The sequence below is a fragment of the Typopeltis vanoorti genome, chromosome 5 (assembly GCF_054136105.1).
Source record: "Typopeltis vanoorti isolate ZY-2024b chromosome 5, IOZ_Tvanoo_1.0, whole genome shotgun sequence".
NCBI classification, from domain to species: domain Eukaryota; kingdom Metazoa; phylum Arthropoda; class Arachnida; order Uropygi; family Thelyphonidae; genus Typopeltis; species Typopeltis vanoorti.
In genome coordinates this window covers 144,285,001-144,306,918 of record NC_143553.1, presented here as the reverse complement: position 1 = coordinate 144,306,918, position 21,918 = coordinate 144,285,001, and the positions used below count along the sequence as shown (strand labels likewise).

Here is a 21,918-nt window from a genome sequence, read left to right as displayed (position 1 = left end):
CCCACACTACCACTAGCATTTTTTTCCCTGTAAATTGCATGTATACTTGTGGCCGATTTGCCTGTATGCGGAATGAAACCCGAGTTTCCCGGATGGGGGGGGGGAGGCTCTGCTACCTCCGTATTAGATCAACTAGTTCACTTTCAATTGAAAAATACGCATATAAAGATTCCTGTCGTAACGGGGTGGGGGGAGACGCAAGGAATACAAGGAGACAAAGTACTTGGCGAAAATGCACAACTATAACCCACTTTCAGCTGATCTTGAGTTATTGTTCATTGAAGACCAATAAGATGCAACTATAATTACATCTATTTGTCCCTTCCAATTACTGATGGATAGTCAGTACTTAACGTCAGAGTTCAAAACCTTGGGTGCATAAGTAAAACAATTCCCTAATTCTTAGTTTTGAGCTACCTGAGCCTTCAGAACCTATTATTTCTCCTCTACAACAGCCTGTGAAAGAGAAACGGCCTTCTATGAATGTCTTGGAATATATTTTATAATTCTGAATTTCCGATAAACTTGTATAGTTTAACTAGTGGAGTTCAGATATGGTCAAATGCTGTTTAGGGAATTAGAAAGTAAGAAGGGAGTAAAAATAAAAGCGCATAGGAACGATGGATTATTAAGTTACAAGTTTTTAAATTAGCAATTTTCGCCCTTGATACTAAAAAGGTTCCCCACCCCTGATCTAAAAGGTAATGCAATATACATATATATATACATACATACATAAATATAAATAAATGCAATATACGAATTTCAATATCAATTTCAATTCCAGGATTCGAGGAATTTCAATCTTCGAATACGCCACCATTCACCGTTAGCACAAATTTCACGGGGTACCGACAAACGGGTACGACGCAAGGAATTAAATTAAAACCAATAAAACAAAAATAATTAAAATAAATAAAATCTTACCAAACCAAGCTGAACACTGATGATTCATCGACTGGTATCTGGTATCCTGGTATCATGCAGGACAGGCGGGTGCTGGTAGGAACATAGGCTCTACAGTCTTTGTGTGTGTCTGTGAAGAAATAGAAGTGAAAGATAAAGGGTGGGGAATTAAAGAAGAAGAAAAAAATGCAATGCTTTATGGGGATTCAATAATTAAGGATGTGAAAGATGGTAGAATTATTAAAACATGTTTTACGTCAGCGCTTCCCAAACTGGGGGGCCGTGAAATAATGAAAACAAATTTAAAATGTTTTAAGACTAAGTAGATATTTTTTATCTTAAAAGAAATGTATTTAGTTTTTATTTTTTTTTTTTTGTTATTTTTTTATATTTTAATGGAAAAAATCACACATCGGTTCACAAATTTTGTTTCTGCGTATTTCAGCGCTTAATGAATATTAGTAAACATCTGCTTATTCATATAAGTTTCATTTCAAAGGTATTGATAAGAAGCACAAAAAAAAAGCTTACAAAAGCGAAATCTTCCGCTCATTTAAAACGGCCAACTTTTTCGCGCTTTAAATTAATGGTGCAGCGATGTGCGGAAAGAAATACGCTTGGTGTGTGTTTTGTATTGAATATAAATACAATAAATATTATAATAACATATGTCTGTATTAGGATTTATTAGGAATAACAGTTTGGTCGACAGGGAAGTGAGGAACAGATTTTCGTCATGGCGAGGTGCAATATCGGTGAATAAATTTAAGCAGATGTGTGAGTGATGGATTATTCCTGATGGTTACTGTTTTAGATTTTAAGTATAAATATGATGTAAATAAGTTGATTAACTGTATCGAGTGGACTTCCCACGATGAGTCTTGGACTCCACGGAAATAAATATTGTCTGCATTTGTCTCACTTGTTATTACGCTATTCTGTAATTTGCAGGCGCATCTTGTGTTTTGATTGTCTGCAGTCTGTAATTTATGATCTTATTTTATAAATAATGAACACATGCGTAATCAAAAAAAAATGTATTAAGTTATGGGTATTAAATCCGTACAGTTTTAATTTTTTTTTTTTTTTTTTATCATCGGCATTTTACAGTACTGAAATTATTGCCCTGTTTACGTTCAGTACTAAGCATTATAAACTTAACGCAAAAAAGACACAAAGCAGGTGCATTTTATTGTTATGTCAGACGTCACACAAGATTTAATTTTGGCTTTACTAGGAACTGTGCCCTATAAATATATCAAGTTGTTGTTTTCCTCTAGTTGCGCTCAAGATAGTTTTGTTTTGCTGAATTTTTTCAGTGTTTTTTTTTTTTTTTTTTTTTTTTGTAAGTATGTATCTGTTTAGTGTTTTCTTGCGTCGTCTGCCTATCTGCTCATGTATAATACTTCCTCTAGTTGGATGAATTTTGATAGAATTTTGTATTTGCAGAATTAAATGTTTGTTTTCAGTACTACGCATTATAAACTTTTAATCACACAGATATCGAAATGGCGTCGTTTACTACACAGAAATGTGTCGTAAACGAAGTTATAAGCATTACATTCCAATCATATTGTGGCTCGTTTATTATTATTTTATGGGAAGTTACATTTTCGTGCTGTATAAATCATAGACTTACAGGAATCCTTAATTGCTTCAATGAGTGATAAATAATTGTATTTAAACATTTATTTATCACTCATTTAAAAAAATTGAACATTATTTAAATTATTGTTTTTTTTTCTGTTGTTTTCGTCCGTATGAAAAAAAAAAAGTTGCTGTAATTGCTTTAATGTTTGACTGTTGCATAAGAGGATGACCTTCAATTTTAGCCTCTAATACTTGTGTGTGACCTACGAGAGTGATGCCAAGTTGCTTCCTCTTGTAGTTCACTCTCGATGAGTTTCCTCTGGCACTTAATTGTCAATAAAAGTTTCTACTCGCCACAATTTCCACCCGGTTTTCCTCTCCAGATTGTATGCCGTAACCATGTGTATAAAACTTGTAATGTCATTCTTTCAGGCGACTCAGTTTCTGAGAAGTGTTAGTGGACATTGCGAGCGACTTTTTTTTTTCCTGGACACATCTTTTAAACTTTATCGTTGAGTATTCGTATTCACTAATAAGGCTTCATCACTTCGCAATGCATATGCTTATAAAATAAAACAGTATTTAGGAATAAATATCATTTCCAGGTTGCCGTACAGATTGTCATGATTGGTAAAAAGTCATTATTCTAAGTGTCCGGAACTAAGACCACTTAAAAATTAAATATGAATAAAAAAAAATTAATAACTAATAAATTAGATTAATCATGAATAAAATAAAAAAGAAGTCTACTATACCTTTCGGCGCTGTATGGGATGAGGCTGTTTGAGAGCTCATTGTCGTAATATGACAGTTATATCTTCAGTTTGTACATCTGTGTAGCGGTCAGTTGACCATCAACTCACTAAAGAATAAAAGATATACATCTTTCTTAATTTTAGAAGATAATATAATTATTTAAAATGTTGAATTATAAGTTACAAGTAAAATATAAATTACATTATATTTTACTTGTATTTACCTAACTACCTCTTCGATGTAGTTAACTTTTCCTGTTATCTTCAAAAATCGACTGGAGTAATTTCTGTAGTTGACTTTTCATCTTCTGGTCTACATGATCATCTACAGCAGTTCATTTTAAACTCGAGGTTTTCAGTTTTAATTTTGTAGATCCCTAAGCGTATTGATGCTTCAATAAACACAAGATAAAAAAATGTTTTTTGTTTTTTTTTTAATTTTTTTATTTTAATGAAGTAATCTTATATGTGCCGGCCTGTTGGCTGAGTGGTTAGAGTATCCATTCTCCAGCCGAAAGGCTGCGGGTTCGAATCCCGCCGTGGGCATGTATGTTTGTGATTATTTGTGAAAATAGTGGTGGTAGGTGGTCGGCGGTAGATGGCGCTGGTGTAGATGATGAAGGTAGCTGCGACTAATGGAGTGGTGGAGACGGAGAGCTGTACAGCAGTCCTCCCTCCATGAGTCTTTGGACTCCCTGGAGGTTTTATGTAATAATAATAATATAGAATGAAAGTTTATTTCTCTAGTATACAGATTTGTTTGAAATAAAAAAGCCGTCCATTCTATAAAAAAAAAAAAAAAAAAATAATAATAAACTGAACTTTAAAAAAATTGCAGGAAAAAAAACTTGGAATTTAAGTTATATTCATTTATTTCATTGCCACTAGCAAAAAGATCTCATAATGCCTTTAAGAAACAGCGGTGCTGAATACCAATGATGCAAGTGGTGTAAGATGTGTGCGTGCGTGTATTATTTATTAAGGAGTCGAAATATTGAATGGCTTTAAAGTTTTCTGCAGACAGCACTTGGCCCAAATTTTCTCTTCCTCTTCTTCTTTCACTATGCCTTATCCCATGTTAAACGGGGTCGGCGCACTGATCTTTAACCTTCCTCTTCCAAGTTCTCCGGTCCAGGGCGTCCTTCGGACTCCATCCTTTCTCCCTATGATCCTCTGTCACCTTATCCCTCCACCTGAGTTTGGGCCTGCCTCCTTCCCTCCAACTCCATATACTTCACTCGTTTACCAACATACTCCTCACCCTTCCTCTCTACATGTCCGAACCACCTCAGCCTACTTTCTTGTATCTTCTTGCCAATTGGTCCCACCTTAACCGTCCCTCTGATGTAGTCATTCCTTATCATGTCCTTCTTTGTCACACCACTCATCCATCTCAACATCCGCATCTCCATCTTCCTCTCCTGTGCCTTTGTTATAGGCCACGTCTCCGCGCCATGGAGCATCGCCAGCCTCACCACCATCTTATACAGCTTTCCTTTCCTCTTACAACTCACTCTCTTGTCGCACAGGACCCCACTCATCTTTCTTTAATTCATCCAACCGCATGTTATTCGGTGCTGTATTTCCTCATCCAAGTCACCATTCCTCTCGACAACCGACCCAAGGTACTTGAATTTCTTCCCTGAAATTAGCCTTTCACCCTGGAGTCGTATGGCCATATCCTCGTCACTCCCCGTTGATATATATTCAGTCTTCACCCGGTTAATTCTCATGCCTCTCTCCTCCAGTGCCTTTCTCCACTCTTCCAGGGTATTTTCAAGCTTCTCTCGGGATGATTCGCATAGAACAATGTCGTCGGCAAACAGCATGCTCCATGGTGCCTCCTTCTTGACATCCTCCACTAGTACATCCCTGACCAGGTCAAAGAGGTAGGGGCTCAGAGCTGACCCTTGGTGGAGCCCTACGACAATGGGTAACCCTTCTGTCATGCTGACACTAGACCTGACCTGAGTTTCTTTTCCCTCATACATCTCCTTCATCAACCTCATGTGCTTCTTCGACACCCCCTTCTTCCTCATACACCTCCTGCCTGGCCACTCTGTCGCATGCCTTCTCCAGGTCTATAAACACCATGTGCAGATCCACTTGCATCTCTATATTTCTTCATCAATCGCCTTAGTGCAAATATCGCATCCATTGTCCCTCTTCCTGGCATAAATCCAAACTGCTCCTCACTAATTTTCGTTTCCTGCCGTATCCTTCCTTCAATTACTCTTTCCCATATCTTCAATGTGTGTGACATCAGCTTGATCCCTCTATAGTTGCCACAGTCTTGAACATCTCCTCTTCCTTTGTAGATTGGGACGAGAATACTTTTCCTCCATTCCTCTGGTATCTTTTCCTATTGGGCTATTTTCCTCATCAGATCCCATAACATATCCATGCCTTCACTGCCCAAACTTTTCCACACTTCCCCAGGTATCTGCCCACAGCCTTTCCATTCTTTATTTTTCTTAGTACCCAATCCACTTCCTCTCTACTTATGTCTTGCACCGGTCTCTCGTTTGCCTCTCCATCCTCACACCCCTCTCTCTCGGATTCTCCTCATTTAGTAGTTTACGGAAATATTCTTTCCATCTTCCTCTAATTTTGTCCTCCTCTTGTAATACTACTCCTGAGGCATTCCTTTATCTGCTTGACTGATATTATGTCTTTCAAGGCCTTATCTCTGGCTTTCGCTATTCTCAACAACTGAGCTTCATCACCGTTTCTCTCCAGTTTCTCTTCCTGATACTATATTATTGTCTGAAATAGCGTGAGTTCTGCGATCGATTTTCTTAAGTTGTGGGGTGGGATAAAAACGAGAATCCAGAAGGGAAAAATCCGACTTGCATATGCCAAAGATAGACTAACTTCGGAATCGGCTAAAGAAAGAGCCTTATTACATATGCTAAATTTTATAAATGTAAACATTTATAATTTAAATTTAGATTAATTGATTTTATGAAAATTTCACATTTCTCAGAAGTAAAATTTCATAAAATGTTCAAATCTACTCTTTTGGCCATAGACTGCGTAGGTGACGAATCTTCCACAGATACATCTAGAGAAGAACAGCAGATTTCGTATTTGCATTATTTAAAAAATAGTAAAATTGAAAGGTTAGCATTGATTGCGATGTCAGTATACCTTGGAAGAGATGGTTCTTTCCAAAGAATTAATGTATAAAATGGATTTGTGAGATATTATTCCCAGTGAGATAATTATTATTGTTATTAAAATACCTCCTAAAGTTAGATTCGTGGGAGGTACCAAGAGACGGAAGCGATCTAACAGGTACAAAACAAGGCATGACAAATTTTAAATGATTCATTGTCTGCGAAATCATCACCTCGTTTTAGACGAGGTGATGATTTCGTATTACATTTACCCACTTCTCATTAATCAAAATTTATGCTTCTCTCTGTTACCACACCTTTATACGATTTACAGGGATGTCCTCTTGTTATCAACCAATTGTAAAATACCCCGGGTATTTATCTAGCAAGTTTATGTTTCAGTCAAATCGCTTCTACTGTGCTGGGAAAATTAAGATTCTTCCAGTTTTGCTTCATAGACAACACTCCACCGACCTGATATTGCATTTGTTACCTGCATCTGAATCCTTTTAAGGCCTGCCCCATCTCCATAAATTCCAGGAATTTGGATCTGATCTGATAAAAGTCTTCTACACTACTGGCACTGTTCAGAGTAAATAACTTTAGTTGACGATGTGTGTTGCCAGAGAAATCATGTATTTTTTACTTGCATATTAAGATACAATACGGATGAACGTGTTTGAGTTCCATATTAAAAAAAAAGAAGATACGAATACCGAGAAGTCATCAATAACAAAGTCATGTCACACACACACTTTGTTTTTCAAAATTCTCAACGATAGATAGAGCTGAACCTGGAGTTACGGCAACATCAGGACTACTCATAGTTAAGGTGGAATAAGCTCGGCGCACTTCGTGGCCTTCCAAAAATTATTTTAATGTCTTGGGGGGGGGGGACTATGATCACATATTAGATATTACACTGATAAGAATAGATTTATACTTTTCGTTTCTCGGGCTATTGACTAAAATGAGAGTTTTAATTGATTTTTAGAAAGCGGCGAAAGGCTTGAAGCTTGCTCCACCTTTGCTTCCAGTCGCCTTGTATTGTACAATTTCAGTCCTCTCGTGGTATCGCTTCTCAGCCTTATATGTGTTTGTGGTATGTCGAGATGTAAAATGCATTTTTTATCGTGGGTCGCGGTAGGAAAACTTTGAAAAACAGTGGCCTAGTTCAACATTGAATGCTATCATGCTTATTAAAAGTAAATAAATGAAAGTTAAGGGATTATATTTCGAACAGCACATTTGATTATCGAAACCAATGAAAGTGATGTTAAGAAATATAAAAAGTTTTTTTTTTTTTTTTTTTTTTTTTGTAAATGAATGTTCACGTATATATTTTAAGTAAAAATAAGCCTGTTGTGAGCGAAATATAAGCTTTTTAAAGGTTGGTCGATTGGTAGAGCCTCTGCTACTAATGGCTCACGCAAAAGGTTAAGCAAGTTTAAGCGTGGTTAGTAGTTGGAAGGGAATTCAATCGTTCGAAGCTGTTGGCACACTCTCCCTCGCTGAGTCTTTGGACTCCCTGGAGGTGTCACATAATAATAATAATGATATCCCATTTTAATCAAGGCGTGTCGGATAAAAGGAGTTCTATTAATAGTGTATAGACTCTTTGTGTTTTGTCTATCAAGTAACTAATTATGTTACAAGTTTACATTATTCTTTAATTTTAAAATTTTCACAAGCTCGAGATTGATTTAAGATTAAATAACATTGTTCAATTAACCAATTATCCTTGTCTCCCTTATCCGCGGTCAACCCTGGCCCAAAGATATTAACTAACGAAAGGTCCATGTACGCAACTTTCATAGTTTCTACAAACATTCGGCTTTGAAATAATGATGGATGTAATATCCACTTTGCCTATGTGATTTTACATCGCCGAAATGAAGCCGTGTGGCTCTTTCTTTTAGTAGCAGACAGTTCGGCTGATCCCAGAGGTAGTCCAACACCAGGCAACTCGTGGCAAAGGTGGAGAAAGATACACACCTGCTGAGGTTGATAAGATTCCATTCACATTCAGATAACTTTATTATGGTATGTTGTTATAATTCCTCTATTTTATTATTATTATTGTGTCAATCTCTTACTGTTCCCAATTTATAAATTAAGCTTTATCATAGGTATGTATGTATAGGAAAAACATAGTGTATGTAGGGTTCGGTGGTATCCGCGGGGGGGGGGGGGAAGACTACTGTATATTGAACTATACGGCTGCAATGAATATTATTTGAACATAATATCGAAATTGATTGTTAATAATTAAAATAATGTATTTTTTTCTCAATTGAAGGTGGGGGAGAAATTATGCGTGACTCCATTTTTCTTAATGTTACTCATGCGACCGAATTTTTAAAATAAAGACAAAAATGTAAACTAAAATAATTATTTATATAAGATAAGCTTGAATCGCCAGAGGTGCCTCGACAATCCACTGCCATTTAGGAAACGCTACGCTAGTGTCTGACACAAGCAGGCTGTGTTGTAGCAAGCTTCTCGGGAGGTTGAGGTCGTAATTTTGCAACGTACGGCGAAGTATATCTGAGAGATACATTCATTACTAGTATGCGCTAAAATGCCAAAAAAATAAAGAACAGACATTGCAAATATAATTCATGATGGTAAAATTTAAGTGAATATTGAATCCAACATTATTTCATAGCCGAATATAGAAACTACAAGAGTTTCGTGCCGAATATATATATATATATAGAAGCTAAAAGTGTCGGCGGAACAAGCATAAGTAGTGCAACGTTGGGCAACTTCTAGCAAAAGGTGGAGCAAGCTACAGACCTCTTTCCTTAGTATTTTCCATAAATGTAAAGCACATCTCCTTGAGAATATGTATGATAAATATTGAATCCATCATTATTTCAAGAGTTTCGTGCCGAAAATATAGAAACTAAAAGTTCGGCGGACGCAAGCATAAGTAGTGCCATACTGGGCAACTCGTTGCAAAGGTGAGGCAAGCTACAGACCTCAGTCCTCAGTATTTTCCATAAATGTAAAGCACATCTCCTAGAGCAGTGTTTCTCAAACTTCAAGATATCCGCGTACCCCTTCTTAAATGTTCATTATTACCAAGTACCCCCTAATTAATTAATTTAAAAAAAACATTCATTAATTAAAACTAAATAATTTAATTAATTAAAAAATAATTTAAATTAATAAATTAATTTAAAATATTAATTAAAATTAAATATCTATTTTATTTGAATTTATATGTTCATGTAAACAAAAAATATGATTTATTTTTAAATTTTGGTTCTCTAGAGATGTCAGACGACACATTCACCAATTTCATTTGATCCAGATGCAATATCAACGCTTTCTGGTTGTTTACAGCTACTTGTATTTGCTATATTGCTCTCTTTTGGGAGTTTTATAAAACCAATCTTTAACGAATGATCCATACGTAAGAATTTGAAAGCTAAAAAAATAAAAAATACTGTATTTACTCGAATATAACTCTAACTTTTTTCCCGAAATTAAAGCTAAAAAATCGTGTTGCGAGATACGTGCTGGAATTTTTATTTTTTCTGAAAATAAAATTTTCAGAAAAAAACTGAAAATGGTGCGACTTACCAAGAAGCTCCTCCTCGCTATCACTACTTTTGGCATCGAGAACAGTTTCTTTGTGTGCATCATCAAAGTCATCTACCCAAATAGCGTCATCTTCTTTCCCATTATTTCAAGCAAAAATGACCAGTAATTTACAAGACTTGAGATACGTAGAGCAGCGAAGAACTGCATATGATTGGTGCAGTATTAACAAAAGATCGCGCGAACCAAAGACAAATTAGCATTTCAACAGTTGAGTTGAAATGCTAATTCCCTTCAACCTAATTCCATATCTGAAACACATTCACTATATATGTCTTAGTTTTAACACGTTAACGACGGCGATGGTGTCAAGCAAAACCATATGTTCCACAGGCAACATATGGTTTTGCTTGGTCTGCACAGCAGTTTCTATTGGAGAGGGGGATATGATTCATTAGTTAGTGCCGTTGTATCCTGGTTGTCTCTAATTGCGCTGTTTGTTGAAAAACATAATGACTCCTTTAATTATGCATAGCCGAAAATTGCCACGTACCCCCCTAACGACCTTTCGCGTACCCCCGAGGGTACGCGTACCACAATTTGAGAAACACTGTGACCTACAGGATATGTATGATAAAAATAAGCCTTTGGCTCTCTATTTCAGTAATACATGATGGTTTATTTATTTTCAGTTACAATCTAGAAATTAGTCAACAAAGAATAAAAAAATACACCTAAACTATACTATACTGATATCGGAGGTCGCGGTATCTCTAAGATACAATTTACTATCAAATATCACAAACCTTTACATAACATGTGTTAAACCGAACTGACAGCAAAAAAAAAAAGTGCGGAATATCACTCGTAACATATGAATGCACAGCTACTCACGACCACCTATACAATAGATAGGTTAAAGAATATTCATGTTAACAATCAGCATGTATCTGTCAGATCAGATTCGACCTCCCGAGTGTTAATAACCCTCCGAAGTTCGCGGTGGTAAAAATTGCAGCGTAGGTCGCGGTATATCTGAAAGATACATTCATTACTAGTATGTGGTAAATGCAATAAAACATAAAGAAAAAACTCTGCAAATATAATACATGATGGTAAAAATTAATTAGATATTGCATCCAAAATTATTTCATAGCTGAATATAGAAACTACAAGAATTTCGTGCCGAATATATAGAAACTAAAAGTTTCGGCGGATGCAAGCATAAGCAACCTTATGGGCAAATCGTAGTAAAGGTAAGCTCCAAACCACTTTCCTTAGTATTTTCCATAAATGTAAAGCACATCCTCTTAGAGCACTGCTTCCCAAACTTCTGGATGTCAGGGGCCCCCTTTGCAAAAATTAAAATATTTCACGGCCCCCCTCGAAAAAAAATTGTAATTGAGAGATATATTATTATAATATTTATTATATTAATATTCAATACAAAACATACACAGCGAATATTGCAAAAATCAAAGCATATATTACATTTTTTGCCTCTTACCGTTTGGTTCTGAAGACGATGTGGGCTGTTCTGGTAAAATATGAAATACTGTCCTTTTTTTTTTTTTGAGTCTGTTTCTGCTTCTTCTGATTGTTCACGGGAATTTTTTTTATTTTTTATCAGCCACTTATCCATCTCAGGGTTAAATTTTTTAACGTAGAATAGATCAAATAATATCACCACTTACCGATACTGGCACACCACAGACTGATAACATGAAATTAGTGAATATTACCTGAATAAGGGAATCCCCGGACCAGGAACATTTTTCTTTTGTGACTTTTCTCCCTTTACGGTAATTAAGCCTAACGCGAAACAGACAGCAAAGGCAGGTTATTAAAACGTGCATATGATTGGTGTGGTATTAACAAAAGATCGCGCAACCAATAGATAAAAGCATAGCTGACAATTGAGTTGAAATGCTAACTCTCTTCAACCTAATTCCATATGTGAAACTGCCATAACATTCATTATATATATATATATATTACTTAGTTTTAACACTTTTACGAATTTTAACACGTTCAGTTGAATTTTATTGCTGCCTTGGGAAATCGAACTCACACACATCTAATTAATAATAATAGTTTTTAGTTAGATACTGTGTTTGCCCATGCAACATATGGTTTTGTCTATACAGCATAGTTTCTGTATGAGGGGACATGTGATTCATTAATTAGTGTGTTTTTATCCCATTTGTCTCTAATTGCACTATTTTGTTGAGAAAACACAGACTCCTCATACCTTATTCACTGGCATAATAAAAGTACTTGTTTTTATTGCCTCTGCAGTATAGTGGCTGTTAGGGAGGGAGTGTTGTTTACCACTGCAAGCGAGTTACTATCTCCCCACATGAACTTGTTTAAGCTTTTTTTCATGTGGGAGGTATATGCGAAACTTTTATTGGTAACAGAAAAGTAGCTCGGATGACAGTGATAATATAAAACGAGTTTTGATATGTATATAAAGTCAATATCAACAGTCCCTGATTACGAACGCGTGATGAAAGGGATAGGAAGATTTGGAGCTTCCCTGGTGAGCATTCGAAGTAAATACAATTAACTACTGCCTTGAAATGAAACATATGAATAAGCAATATTTACTAATATTCATTAAGCGCCGAAATACGCAGGAAGCAAAGTTTGTGAACCAACACCAATGTGTGAAGTTTTCCATTAAAATATAAAAAATAACAAATAATAAATAATAAAAGTTAAACGGTTTTTTTTAATTAAAAAAAATCTACTTAGTCTTAAAACCTTTTAAATTTGTTTTCATCATTTCACGCCCCCCCCCCCCTCAAAAAAACCTACAGTCCCCAAGGGGGCCGCAGCCCACAGTTTGGGAAGCGCTGTCTTAGAGGACATGTATGATAAATTAGCCTTTGGTTCTCTCTATTTTAGTAATACATGATGGTTTGTTTATTTTCAGTTACAATCTAGAAATTATTGAACAAAGAATAAAAAAAAAACTATACTACACTGACATCGGAGGTCGCGGTATCTCTCAGATACAATTTACTGTCAAATATCACAAATCGTTACATAACATGTGTTAAACCAAACTGAAAGCAAAAAAAACAGTGCGGAATATCACTCGTAACATATGAATGCACAGCTACTCATGACCTCCAAGCTATACACCGAATTGTGTAAGAATAATTATATTAAACATTTTGCATGTATCTGTCAGATCAGCTGCGAGCTCCGGAGGATTAAGTATCTAAGGCAACTCGGATTTGCCGATGATTGTATTCTCGTAAGCTCTCAGGTCAACTTACGAAACTTTCATAGTTTCTACAAACATTCGGCTTTGAAATAATGTTGGATCTAGTATCCACTTTGCCTATGGAATTATAAATTGTTCATTTCTGGAATTTTCTATTTAATATCTTCGGACCGGGGTTGACCGTGGATAACAAACAGAGGATAGCGAACCTGCGGATAAGGGGAGACTACGGCATTTTCTCTTCTACCTGACATTGTCGTATGCCTACGCACCTCACAGGGCAGCACTAACTCTGTGACATGTGTCCGCCAACAAATATTTTTCCGTGACTTCGGCCATCATCCTTCACCCACATGATCCTTCATTAGAAATTGGGTGAGATCATCTCAAGACAATATCTTTCACTTACTCTCATATGCTGTTTCCTCCTTTCCAATTTATATTTCGCAGTAAAAATGCTATTTTTAAACCAGATCGTCTAAACATTTCCTTCCTATCATCTTCAATATTTCCAGATCTGTAACAAACTCCAAATCATCGTGAACATCAGATTTATGTTTGATAGTTTCTTATATGACTGAATGCTACAAGAGAAGGGAATCACTAAGTACGCGTGTACTGTGACCATTCATTTTCACGTCCCTCGCATACAACACGAAAAGAGTGGAAATTTTTCTACAAGTCTGAATATTTATACGCTTTTGCAGTGACTAAATGTGTGGAGGCGAAGAGAAATTTGCCTATTAGTTAAGAGATGTTTGGAGCAAATTGTAACACGGATTGTGGATTAACATTAAAATGAAATAATGTACTGCAAGTGGATATGTAATATATTACATTATTTTTGTTTTGTTTGTTTGTTTCCGAGTGTTAATTTGGTTTTACGCTTTTCATTATTCACAAAAGGATTCATTTTGCATTTCTATACTATCACGAAATGAAATTGGAATAATAAGTTATTCGTTGCAACAGAATTTTGGCGTATCATATTTTTGTTTTGCTAATATATCCGGAACTAAACGAGTTATTTTTTAATAGTGTTAGTGAAAAAAAAAAGTTCATTTCCTTCAAAACAGCCTATTAAAATGTGTGCAATGATCTGTCATTACTGGCGTGTAATCACCTTTGAAATGTTTTTCGGATCTAAAGCTTCCTTGTCGCATAGTTTTGAATTGCGTCAACATCAAAATCATGTGCCTTTCAAGGTTTTCTTAAGTTGAGGAAAAAAGAAAAAAAAAAGTCACATGGAGTTACATCCAGAAAATGTCCCATTAGCTGGATACTGTGCTTGGCCGCAGGCCAAACAGTTACCGCCTAGTGTAAGGGTCAACAATTTGTTGACCCTTACACTAGGGCGGTTTGATTTTTTCTCTTTGTAACTTTCTCTCTGTAACTCCTAATACGAATCAACAATTTGATTCGTATTAGGAGTTAGAGTTAGGAGAGAAGATAGATAGAAAATTCCCTATGCTTAGCCACCTCCCGGGTTAAAACTACATGATCCCTCTCTCCCCAGTTGGAGACTAAATAGCTGCCCTCGTTATGAACAAATCATCAGCTACGGTGTTGGTAAACCCCCCCAGCTACTCTTGGTCACGTGCTGTCTTAGGTAATTCTACTTCAGTAGCTGCATAAATTTCATTTCCTTTCTCCATATGTCGTTTCCTCCTTCCAATCGATGTCACCAATTAACTCAAATGAGCACAGCGCCAGTAAGTCTCCGATAATGATTAATATTCCAACGCATTCTATTTACACTTTGCTTTGCACCTGAAGCCTATACGAAATAGAGAAGCCTTAGTGGCCTTTCTCTATCTCGCAACACATAGATCAAAATGCAATGCTTGCGGGGAATTTCTCATGTTTATAATACGAACAACTTGAATTTCAATTCAGAAACCCAGAGGCCAGCCAATGCAGTGCTTCAATATCTGGAAAATATGTAATATTATTGTTACAAAATACTGCACAGAGATGACTTATACGAGTTTTAATGGAACTTGTGGTAACGTGTATTAGACACACGTATTCATTAATTATTTCATTAATTGTAATGTTTTTTATAATCATCCACCAGGTGGCATCCGGCACTTGGCTCAGCTCTGTAAACAGAAGTAACATTCATTATTGTAGCTTTCACCTTGTGATTATGCTGATATACTGGTGATGAGCAGTTAACATTACAGTGGAACCTCGGTTGTCGAATCGTTCCCGAAGGCTGTTCGGAAAGCGAATTGTTCGAAAACTGAAACCATTTTCCCATAAGAATTAATGTAAAATGGATTAATCCGTTCCCGAACCCCAGATGATTGTTTATTTAAACCTTTACAACAGTACTTCATGCATAAGATCGTATACAAACATAATGAAAATGCATAAAATCTTACATAAAAAGAATAAACACAATAAATAGATAAAATATAGACGAAAATTTAACTTCACTTAAACTATACATACAGAGGAGAGTTGGTGGCATAAGTGGAAGGAGGTGAGTAAGGGGAGTCCCCTTCCATAAAAACATCAGGTTACTGTACTTCTGGGGGTTTTCTCTTTCTCTTTTCTGTCTCTTGGCATCAGTCGACTCTGTTTGAGACACACTGGGCCTCTGTCTCACTGAAAACCTGTCCAATAACATTTGTTTTTGCCTGCGTTTTAAAATGTTTGTGAAGTGAGACATGGCACTGTCATTGAAATGGTTTATGATGCGGTTTGCTACAGCTTTGTGAGGGTGATATCTTGCGACAAAACTTTGCACCTCACCCCATTTCGCACACATGTCTTTGATCAAAGAAATAGGAATCTCCTCAATCCCTTCCCCTGTGTCTAAAGACATTTCCTCCACCTCCGTCTTTTGCTGCTCCTTCTGAAGGTGTCCCAGTTTTTCCGTGGTGAGCTCATTCCGGTGATCCTCCACTAACTCCTCCACATCAGCAGTGTCAACTTCCAAGCCCATGCTTTTGCCAAGAGACAGAATATCATCAACAAGAGCAACATGCTCAGCCTCAATGTCTCCGTCTGCTACATAGTCTGGCCACAATTTCCTCCAGGCCGAGTTCATCGTCCTGTAAGTCACTTGCGCCCAGACTCAAGGATACTTAAGCAATGGGGATGTCGAAGTGATTTTTTCCAGAATTCTCTGAGTGTTAATGCGTCAGAGGTCACTTCAAAACACCTTTGAAACAGTGCTTTGGTGTAGCGTTTCTTAAAGTTCGAAATGACCTGCTGGTCCATGGGCTGAATTAGAGGAGTTGTGTTAGGGAGCAGGAACTTCACTGTGATAAAATCAGACTCCCCTAGTAACTCGTTCTCCAAGCCTGGAGGGTGAGCAGGAGCATTGTCCATCACAAGAAGGCATCTAATTGGCAATTTTTTTTCTTGAAGGTATTTACTCACACTTGGGGCAAAGACTTCATGGATCCACTCAATAAACATTTACTATTAGCCCTCCACATAACAGGCAATTTACTTTTCATCACATTATTTTTCTTAAACACCCTAGGATTCTCAGAGTGGTACACAAGCAATGACTTGACCTTGAAGTCGCCACTTGCGTTTCCACATAGCAAAAGAGTCAGCCTGTCCTTCATTGGCTTGTGTCCTGGCAAAGCTTTTTCTTCCTGAGTGATGTAGGTCCTCTTTGGCAATTTTTTCCAAAATAGGCCGGTTTCATCACAGTTGAACACTTGTTGGGTAAAAAAACCCTCAGCCTTTACATAGTCACTAAATTCTTGCACATATTTCTCAGCAGTTTCTCGGTTCGAACTCGCAGTCTCCCCATACCTAATCACACTATGTATGCCGCTTCTCCTATTAAATTTCTCGAACCATCCTCTTGAATACATCAGTATCAGCACTTGTACCAGGGTTTTTCTTTAACAGGTCATCATGTAATCGCCTCGCTTTTTCACAAATAGCCTCAGAAACACTATCACCAGCTAACTGTTTCTCGTTTATCCAAATCAGCAAGAATTTTTCCACTTCTTCAATCGTATGCGATCTTTGTTTAGTAAGAACTTTCACTCCTCTTGCAACATCAGCTCTCTTGATCGCCTCTTTATTTTTGAGTATTGTACAGATCGTTGATTTCGCCGTACCGAACTGCATAGCAAGATCCGAGACACGAACCCATTTTCATGTTTGGATTATGATTTCTTTTTTTCAACTCTATCATGGTCCTAACAACTTTTTGTTCGCTTTGCTGCTATCACTATTCTTCTGCGGCCCTATGGTGGCTTAATTAATAAATTAATAATCATTTATGGAAAAACAACAACAACAAAACACAAAGAAAATCAAGAAAACTCACTGTAAATTCGGACAGGTGTCTGCACTGAACGAAGGCTGTCGAGTAATTGACGCTTTCCTGCCTTACAGCTCAGCACGCGGAGCACGTGTTTGGGGACCGAAATTCTGTTCGGAAACCAGGGCGTTTTTTGCTCGGAAAATATGTTCGAGAACAGAGGCGTTCGACAACCGATGTTCCACTGTATTGTTACAAAATACTGCGCAGGGATTATTTATATGAGTTTTAATGGAACTTTCTGGTCGAAATATTTGCAGTAATAAAATTATTATATTCATGTGAATACGTGTATATAATAGAGGTTACTTATATAGAGTTTCCAGTATTATATTTGTATATTTCACACCTTTGCATTTCCAAGAACGAAAGAAAACAAATTTAGGTTTTAAAAAATGAAATATAGTTAGAAGCTCTTCGTTTGTAAAAACATACTTTGTTAATTTATGAAGTGTTCTTGAGCATATCTTAATACACGCTAGTACAGGGTGGCCCATAAGTCATGGAACATGCCATAGAAAGGGCCCGTCTTTGTGAAGCAACTGCATAAGTTTTTAACATCACCAGAAATTTTTTTTTATTAGTTATGAAAAAAAAAACATCAGTAAATGCCTTCCATTTTCTGGCTTCCCAAAGATGGGCCCTTTCTACAGCATGTTTCATGACTTATGGGCCACCCTGTATATTACAGCTAGTCTTAGTGCGGTCACCTATTGGGTTGTATGCTTCCCGAAACTAGTTATCCGTTTGTTTCAAATCGTGCTTGCGCCAGTAAAATTACTTATTAGAATTAGTAATTTAATTAAACATACCTAAATTAATGAAATTCCAAATGCAGCAATGTAACAGTTACTAAATCTTAAAGACAGGGACGAATGATGGTCTTGAAATTCACACTTGCTCTTGTTATCATTCAGGGAGTGAGAGGTGTGATTGAAGTCTGATTAGCGGAATAATGAATTACTGTCCATTTAAAACTATATATTTAGAAATTTATGTACATTTAATCGTACAAATACAACATTTATTTTACAAATGATATTCTATCTTTTTCAGTTTAGCTACTTGAATACAAATTCTACCCTACGGTTCTTCTTTATGAACTGGTGAATAACATCGTCATAAAAAGTTGGTTGTAACTTAATTTTCCCAAACAACACGCACACTTGTAAAGGCTGACTGAAGCTCACTGGCTAGAGCTACGTTGACTGCGTATGGCCTGTGTTTAAGCAACAGAGTGAGAAGACGTGAAATGGCTATGCGCGCACATGAAATCACAGTGCTGCTGCGAGGACCTGGAAGCTCCTACAACCGAGCAAGCCAAGGTAGCTTTGACTAGACGACCAAGCATCGGCCTTCTATACACAACGCAAAGCTCAATTATTGCCGCGCAAGCTTAAGACGTCTTATGTTTACAAAAATAAAAGCCTAAATGGAATGCTTATAAATGCATGCTAATATTTATTAACAAATAAATATTACTTCTTTCTCAATTAATGAGCTTGTGCAGCAAGCATGGAGAATTCGCCGCTGCTTAAAGAACATTCTGACCTAAGACTATCAAAAGCTGATCAACGTCCTGCACTGCAAGCAGATAATGAAGAACACAAGTGATTTCTGGCAGCAAAATAGCCATCACACATAATAAATTAAGAATGCGGATTTGTTTGAAAATAAAATTATGAACGATGCCTTAATCAATCCAGGGAAGGAAATAGATGGGCCCAAATATCAAAGAGGGAATGGATTAAAACCAATTTTTATTCAATCCCATAATTTTCAACAGCTTAATTCAATGTTTTTCAAACTGCGGATCGCGACCAACATTTTTTAAAATTAAATATAATAGAAAATATCAGAGTATATCTCAGAGATTTCTTAGTTTAACACGTTCACACCAGGCGATGTCACATCCACGTTTCTATTCAAGGTTAAATTCGCTTGAGTGTACTCGTATGTTATGTATATTCAGAACTTTGCATTTTCACAAAGTTCTGAATATGAATATACGCGTCATGCTAGTCTGAATGTTTCGATTAAAAATTAACTGTGAAATTAGTATTGTCTTAATTATATGTATGTAGTAACGACACGTATTGTTTTAATAAACTTTTGTTTGTTATATATTCATCAAGGTAGTAACGACACGTATTGTTTTAATAAACTTTTATTTGTTATATTCATCAAGGTGGGGTGGAGGGGGGGGTTGTAGAATGCTTAAGGGAAGTTTTGAAGCTTGCTACAACACAGTCTGCTTGTGTCAGACACTAGCGTAGCATTTCCTAAATGGCGCCACTTGTTGAGGCACCTCTGGCGATTCAAACTTAACCTATATAAATAATTATTTTAGTTTACATTTTTGTCTTTATTTTAAAAGTTCGGTCGCATGAGCAACATAAGGAAAAATGGAGTGACGCATAATTCCCCCCCCCATCTTCAATTGAGAAAAAATATATTATTTTAATTATTAACAATTTCAATATTATGTTCAAATAATATTCATTGTAGCCGTATAGTCCAATATACAGTAGTCCCCACCTCCCCTAATCCGCGAGGGATAGGTTCCAAGACACCCCGCGGATAGGTGCCGAACCCTACAGGCACTATGTTTTTTCCTATACATACATACCTATGATAAAGTTTAATTTATAAATCAGACACAGTAAGAGATTAACAACAATAACTAGTAATAAAATAGAACAATTATAATAACATAATAAAGTTATCTGAATGTCAATGGAATCTTAGCAACCTCAGCTAGTGTATAGCTTTCTCCACCTTTGCAACGAGTTGCCTGGTGTTGGACTACCTCTGGGATCAGCTGAACTGTCTGCTACTAAAAAAAAAGAGCCGTACGGCTTCATTTTGGCGATGTAAAATTACATAGGCAAAGTGGATATTACATCCATCATTATTTCGAAACCGAATGTTTGTAGAAACTATGAAAGTTTCGTAAGTTGACCTTTCGTAAATTAATATCTTCGGGCCCGGGGGTTGACCGCGGATAAAGGGGGGGGGACTACTGTATAAATAATTATCTGTACAAAGATAATTGGTTAATTGAACAATGTTATTTAATCTTAAATCAATTTCGAGCTTGTGAAAATTTTAAAATTAAAGAAAAATGTAAACTTGTAACATAATTAGTTATTTGATAGACAAAGCACAAAGAGTCTATACACTTTAATAGAAATCCTTTTATCCGACACGACTTGATTGAAGTGGGATATCATAAAAAAGTTTATATTTTCACTCACAACAAGCTTATTTTTACTTAAAATATATACACGAACATTCATTTACAAAAAATGAAAGAAAAAAACTTTCTATATTTCTTAACATCACTTTCATAGGTTTCGATAATGAAATGTGCTGTTCGAAATATAATCCCTTAACTTTCATTTATTTACTTTTAATAAGCATGATAGCATTCAATGTTGAACTAGGCCACTGTTTTTTAAAGTTCTCCTACCGCGACCCACGATAAAAAATGCATTTTACATCTCGACATACCACAAACACATATAAGGCTGAGAAGCGATACCACGAGAGGACTGAAATTGTACAATACAAGGCGACTGGAAGCAACGGTGGAGCAAGCTTCAAGTACTTCGCCGCTTTCTAGAAATCAATTTAAGTCAAGTAGGTAGTTCAACTAGGGGATGCCGAGGATTTTATTCTCGTAAGCTCTCAGGTCAACTTACGAAACTTTCAATGTTTCTACAAACATTCGGCTTTGAAATGATGTTGGATCTAATATAGAGTTTGCCTATGGAAATTTAAATCGCCGAAATGAAGCTGTATGGCTCTTTCTTTTAGTAATACAGAATTCGGCTGATCCCATAGGTAGTCCAACCCTTGGGCAACTCGTTGCAAAGGTGGAGAAAGCTACACGTAGCTTGCTGCCTTTCGAAAATCAGGACTATATGCCGAAGGAAGCCTATAATAATACTACAGTACTAATAATAATAATAGTAATAAAAACACGCTGAGGTTGCTGAGATTCCATTCATATAACTTTATTACAGTATGTATTATAATTGTTCTATTTTATTATTATTTATTGTTGTTAATCTCTTACTGTGCCTAGTTTATAAATTAAACTTTATCATAGACATGCATGTATTAGGAAAAAACATAGTACATATAGGGTTCGGTCTATCCTCGGGATGTAACGTATCCCCCGCGGATAATGGGGGAGGGAAACAAGCGAAACAGGCTAAGGAGAATACCTTAGTTTTTATTCCCCCCCCCCCCCCTCTGTATGGATATCAATGAATAACTGAAATAATTACTATTTCCATTGAATTGGTAAATATTCCAAGCAAGTTATTGCTAAATTATTTTAAGTTATTTCAAACTGATACAAATGATTTTGTCTCATGGTGAAGCGACTTGAGGTGCTTTAGGATATTAAACAATTTTGACTGGATGAGATTTCTTCGAGTGTTGTGAAAGAATGTG

At 36.3% G+C, this 21,918-nt stretch overlaps 1 protein-coding gene across 4 annotated transcripts in view; it reads left to right on the top strand.

Annotated features, from left to right (window-relative positions):
* The window catches only part of LOC150106899 (sodium-dependent phosphate transporter 1-B-like), a 248,028-nt gene that overhangs the window by 57,267 nt on the left and 168,843 nt on the right, over nucleotides 1–21,918 (top strand). The window lies entirely within an intron of this gene.